Source organism: Vespa velutina, chromosome 20 (assembly GCF_912470025.1).
Source record: "Vespa velutina chromosome 20, iVesVel2.1, whole genome shotgun sequence".
NCBI lineage: Eukaryota > Metazoa > Arthropoda > Insecta > Hymenoptera > Vespidae > Vespa > Vespa velutina.
In genome coordinates, this window is record NC_062207.1 from 1861571 (window position 1) to 1868477 (window position 6907).

Here is a 6907-nt window from a genome sequence, read left to right on the forward strand (position 1 = left end):
TTTAATTAATAATATTTTATTTTATTACTCTATTATCTTTCTCTTTTTCTTTATTTTTTATCTTCTTCTTTTTTTTTTTAATTTTTTTTCCTTCTCTTATTTTCTCTAATATTTTATCCTTATTCTTATTGTTATCTTTTCTTATTCTTCTTTTTATTTTTATTCTTATTCTCCTCTCTCTCTTTCTCTCTCTCTCTCTCTGTCTCTCATTCTCTCACAATTCTTTATTCCCAATTTTTTATTTCAATATTTTATTATTCTAAACCTTAACCGATAAAACATTTAGATCAGAGAGATGAAGTTGATACGGAAGAAGAAAAAATAAATAAATTAATTGATTAATTAATTGATTAATTAATTAATTAATTAAATAAATAATTAATTAATTAAATAATTAATTAATTAAATAATTAATTAATTAAAATATTAAAATTGCATATACATAAGATACGATTAATCAATTTGAAACTAAAACGAATAAGATTATAATTGATCTTACTCTCGTCGTTTATTATTATAATATCCATATATTATTATACTTTAATATAATGTGCTTGTCGTTTGATGTTCTATATATATTATGTGGACCGGAAAGTAATGTCGCTTTCTTAAATTAAATTCAAACGAATAAATTTTTAACAAATTTTTAACAAATTTTAACAAATTTTAACAATCAAATATCGACATGCTCAGAAACGACATTACTTTCCGGTCCAGCTAATATATATATATACATATATATATAAATGAAAAGGAAGAAAGAAAAAAAAAAAAAAAAGAAAAAAGAAGAGAAAAAAAATCATGCTCAATTAATTCGTAACAATAAGGATTGTTTTTAACGAAGGATTGACATTAATCTTCTTTTCTTCCTTCCTTTTCTTCCTACTGCGGTCATATTCTAAAAACTCGCGAATATTAGAATTTTAGAAAAGTTTCGTGAGATCTAGACTGAACGAAGAATTAAGAGATTAGACGAGTAAACATTATCTCAGGATATTTGCTATCTTAAATTTTCTGAGTATTTAGGCTTCGACTGGAAGGAATTGCTTTTCGATGATCCTTAAAGATCAGATTACGTTATCTTTCCATTTTCTTTTCTTTTTTTTCTTTTCTTTTTTTTCAAATACGAAATGAAAAAAAGAAGAAACAATGCATATATATATATATATATATATATGTGTGTGTGTGTTTGTGTGTGTAAAAATGAAGATTTTTATCTATCAGATTAATACTATAATTAAGTTATATAGGATTTTACATAAGAATAATATTTTATCTCGCTAACGAATCGATCTAATGTATTATAGATGATACAATTGTACGTTTCTAACGAGAGAAAAGAATAATAGAATTTAAAAAAAGCTTTCTAATTATATTATAGATATATCAATTGTTGAATGGGATTCATTAATGAATTTCTAATATTACGTCGTTTAATGTTTCATTAAAAGTCATAGAGAATAATAGTAAGCCATTATTATTCATTAAAATCTATCTAATCTTTTTTTCTACTTATCATCCATTTAAATAATAAGTAATTAATAATAATTAATAAATTTCCTTTTTTTCTTTCTTTCTTTCTTTCCTCCTTTCTACTTTTTTTTTTATTTTCCTATATAAAAATATATTATGATTGTATTATCGGTGTATTTTAATTGTTTTCTTCTGTTTTTTTTTTTTCAATCGGACGATCATTAATTAATTTAATTAATTGATTTAAATTAATTAACGTAATTAATCAATTTAAAAACATTCCAATAGAAATTAATTGTCTCTTATTAACTACGTATAATCGATTAATATCACTTGATGCAAAATACATCGATGTTATTAAATCTCGTTATCGATAATTAATAATTAAAAATTGTATAAATATTTCCAAAAATACTTATTTATTCAAAGTTATCTTCAACGTTCTCTTGTACGTCGTCGATCAAAATTATTATGTACTTTTATCAATAATTATATAATTATATAATAAATAATTATATATTAGAAAAATAATTACGCGAGTATTAGAAATATTCATTACGAACAAACGAATAATTTCACTGATATATATATATATATATATATAAAAGAATAGTTTCGGTATATATATATATATATATATATATAAGAATGGTTTCAGTATATATATATATATGTATATATAAGAATGGTTTCGGTATGTATATATATGTATATATAAGAATGGCTTCGGTATGTATATATATGTATATAAAAGAATGGTTTCGGTATGTATATATATGTATATATAAGAATGGCTTCGGTATGTATATATATATGTATATATAAGAATGGTTTCGGTATGTATATATATGTATATATAAGAATGGTTTCGGTATGTATATATATGTATATATAAGAATGGTTTCAGTATATATATATATGTATATATAAGAATGGTTTCAGTATATATATATATGTATATATAAGAATGGTTTCAGTATATATATAAAGGAACCGAAACATCCACCATTATTGTGCGAATTCTCAAAGCAGATTTTCTGTTCTAAGAGAGAGAGAGAGAGAGAGAGAGAGAGAGAGAGAGAGAGAGAGAGAGAGAGAGAGAAAGTGAAAAGAGAGTGCAATAGAGATAGAATATATATAAAGATATATATATATATATATATATATATATCCTTTCCATTTATGAATAATTATATAATAAACAATTTCATATTACAGAAACAAACAAAAAAATTATCTGTCTTATTATAACAATTAATTACAAACAATTTCGATTGTTAACATCCCCATATATATCCACACACACACACACACACACACATATATATATATATATTACCCTTTAACAAATCAATCAATTTAATCCAACCAATGTTATACGATCTTAAATTAATAAAGTTTATTAACGAATGTAGTAGATAAATCATCCTCGTTCATAATTACCCATCTGAGACGGTCTTGTCCAAAAAAAAAAAAAAAAAAAAAAGGAAAAAGAAAAGAAAAGAAAGAAAAAGGAAAAAAGAAGAAGAGAAAAAAGAAAAGAAAACGAGAGAGAGAGAGAGAGAAAAAGAGAAAGAGAAAGAGAAAGAGAAAGAGAAAGAGAGATAGATAAAGAGAAGGAGAGATAGATAAAGAGAAGGAGAGACAGAAAAAGAGAGAGAGAGAGAGAGAGAAAAGAAAACGAAAAAAAAAAAAAAGGAAAAGAAAGAAGGAAAGAAAGAAAGAAAGGAAAGAAGGAAGGGATGTTTGAGGAGCCGCGCCTCGAGGCCTAGCGTACTCTGTTCATTCCTCGTCACCTTCGATTGACAATTCTCAGGCTCGAAAACTCGTCTCTTCACGTTATTTGCCCTCTCTCTCTCTCTCTCTCTCTCTCTCTCTCTCTCTCTCTTTCTCTTGCTCTTATGTTCCATACATTCGCAGAAAAAGAGAAAGAGAGATAAAGAAAGAGAAAGAAAGAGAGAGAGAGAGAAAGAGAGAAAGAGAAAGAGAGAGAGAGAGAGAGAGAGAGAGAGAGAGAGAGAGAGAAAGACGAGGACGTTGGTCCATCCGTTGGAACTGAGTTGGTCTGTGCGCGCATGCGCACATGAACGAGAACGTAAGGTTGACTATTACTGTCCCCCCCCCCCTCCTCCTCCTCCTCCTCCTTCACCCCTTTCTTTCCCTTCCCCCCTCCTACCCGAATTCCCCTCTTTTGCCCCTCCCGCGCTTTTATAGCTCGTCTGGGTGGCGTGCATACCACCGCCATCTTGTTAGCCATGATTAAATATTGATGCAAGAACAGATATATATATATATATATATATATATATATATATATATATGTATATAATGCGAGTGTGTATGTAGTATGTCGAATGGTTTTCCGTTCATGGAATCGGCCTAAGGGAATCTGGGACGGCAATTTCCAATTACTCCTTACGCTTTCGCTTCATTTTATCTCTATTCCTCTTCCTCCGTCCTCCCTTCCACAATCCTTCCATCTTCATCTTATTCTTACTCTTATGTATTATGTAGACTGTAGACGATTGGAGTTCAGTTTCGATCGATCAAAGTTCATCGTCACTTTTTCTTCTACGTCAATTTATTTTCTTTCTCTCTTTTTTCATTTATTCTCCTTTTTTTTTTCTTCTCTTCCTTTTCTTCTCTTCCTTTTCTTTTTTTTTTCTTTTTTTTTTCTTTTTTTCTTTTTTTTTTATTTATTTTTGGTCTTTTTTTGTATATATATATATATATATATATATATATCGTTTTTTTTTACAATTCTTTTTTCTTTCTTTAAAATAAATTATACACCTACCTTTTCCATCGAAAAAAAAAACGAAAAAAAAAAAAAAAAGAAAGAAAAATAAAAAAAGAAATGCCATTGCATTCCGTACGTTGCATTCTCTCTCCCTTTTTCTTTGTTTTTTTTTTCTTTTCGTTTTTTTTTTTGCTTCTTTACATCTCTATCTCTGTCTTTCTCACATATCCATTATAAACGATTGATAATAAATAATTCATGATTAAGTCAATGATAAATCAATCATCACCGATAACGTATAATTTCAAATTATATTATTATTTCAAATAATAATATATTTCACAAATCGATATTAAACTTTCTAACAATTAAATAGGATAGCAATCGTAATAATATTATCTCCTATAGATTTAAATGATTAATTTAAAAATCATTCAGAAGATAATACATTTCTTTCTTATTTACGTTTATAAATGATAAAAATAAAAATCATGAAAATAAGAGAGAAAATTATGAAGCGAAAGGATTAAAATCGTGAAAATGAAGAAAAAAGAAAAGGAAAAGAAAAGAAAGGAAAAAGAAAAAAAAAAGGAGAAATACATAAATAAAAATAAAATCGTTTCGTAATTCGCTACGATAAAATAATATAACCTATGAGGAAAGTAACCATCGATATTGCCGATGGCGTAAGAAACGAACTCTTGGGTGCTAATTTGTTCGTCGACGTTCAACACGATGAAGACGAACCGAACCGAACCGAACTGAACTGAACCGAACCATCCACCATTATTGTGCAAATTCTCAACGAAGCAGATTGTCCGTTCAAAGAGAGAGAAAGAGAGAGAGAAAGAGAGCGAGAGAGAGAAATAGAGAGAGAGAGAGAGGAAGAGAGAGAAAGAGAGAGAGAGAGAGAGAGAATGAATACTTGACAATGGAGATTGAAGAAGAGTATAAGATATATATATATATATATATATATACATGTATATATATATGTATATATGTATATGGATATATGTAGTATAAAGAGAATCCACAACGTTTAAGTCTTATAGAACCCCATGGAAAACGAGTGCTAAACCACCCCATCTCGTTAGCGTGCCGAGTCAACCGGAAATTCCAGCTTTCGTTCGCTTCCGTATTCATTCGGTAAGAACCAAAAGAATGAGAAAAGATAAAGAGACAGAGAGAGAAAGAGAGAGAGAGAGAGAGAGAGAGAGAGAGAGAGAGAGAGAGAGAGAGAGAAAAAGAAGAGATAGATAAATAGAGAGAGAGAGAGAGAGAGAGAGAGAGAGAGATTCATCGGATTTGAACGAACGAAGTCGATATAATACCAAACAATGTCGTCGTTCCTTTATCCTATGTTCTCGATTGTCATGAAAATATTTGTTTATTATCGGTTGAATAGTAAAGGTAAGAGAGAGAAAAAGACAGAGGGAGTAGGGTGAAAGAGGGAGAAGGTTATAGAGGAATAGGGGGATAATGGAGGGGAAGGTGATGAAGCGTTCGGTTGTCCCTCTTTAACGGATAATTAGATAGAAGAAGCTAACTTAAGATATTACGAAGATGCTGTTTCGACACCTGGATACTACTATGCAAATCTTACGAGGTTATATATATATATATATATATATATATATATATATATCTATAGATATAGGTATATATTTATATGTATGAATATAGGATAGATATATATATGTGAATATATTTGTATGTGTATGTACGAAGATAAAAAAAAAGTCGCTCCTTTTAGACTATTTTTTGTATCCTCTCTTTCAGTTTGTTGTCCTCTCTCTCTCTCTCTCTCTCTCTCTCTCTCTCTCTATTTCATTCTTTCTTTCTTTCTTTCTTGTTGAAGTTAATCTCGCTAATTGTTCGGAAAGGAAAAAAAAAGATATATATATAAAATATAAAATATGAATTTATACAAAAAATATAATAAATAAATATATATGTATATAAATATAAAGTAAAAGATATAAATTTATATAAAAAGAAATATATATATATATATATATATATATATATATATATATATATACTAAATATAAAATATGAAAGTATATATAAAGAGAGATAAAAAACAAAAAAGAAAAGATACATGTATATAAGATATAAAGTTTAATTCTCTTTAACGATTTATATTATCATTTTTGTATAATATATACAAAAGAATATCGATGGACTTTGATCAGATCGAGTTTTAGTAATGATAAAAAAGTATTTTTCTATTTATCAAACTATTATTATATTTCTTTCTGACATATGAAACGAATTATAGATAATGAATTTTCGATAAAAAACAGATATTATTGTCATTGTCGTTATTGTTCTTATTGCTGTTTCAAAAAAAAAAAAAAAAAAAAAAAAAAAAGAAGACATATTTTGATTTAATACAACGATTAAGACAAATAATCTAAGATGAATGGTTTAATTAGCTGGCAATGGAAAATCGAGAAGAGGTCAAAAGTCGTTATGTGATATTAAAAATAAATAAATCCTTTTCAAGATATTTTATGATTTCTTAAGTTCAAGCTATTGGCAAGTCCAAACAAACAATTCTATTTAATAATCTGAAGTTAAAAACGAAAAATTTCCATTCCATTAATCCGTGAAATAAATTTCATTTATTTGGGATGTGATTTAATATTTACGATTCTGATCTATTATAAATAAATGCAAGATAATTTC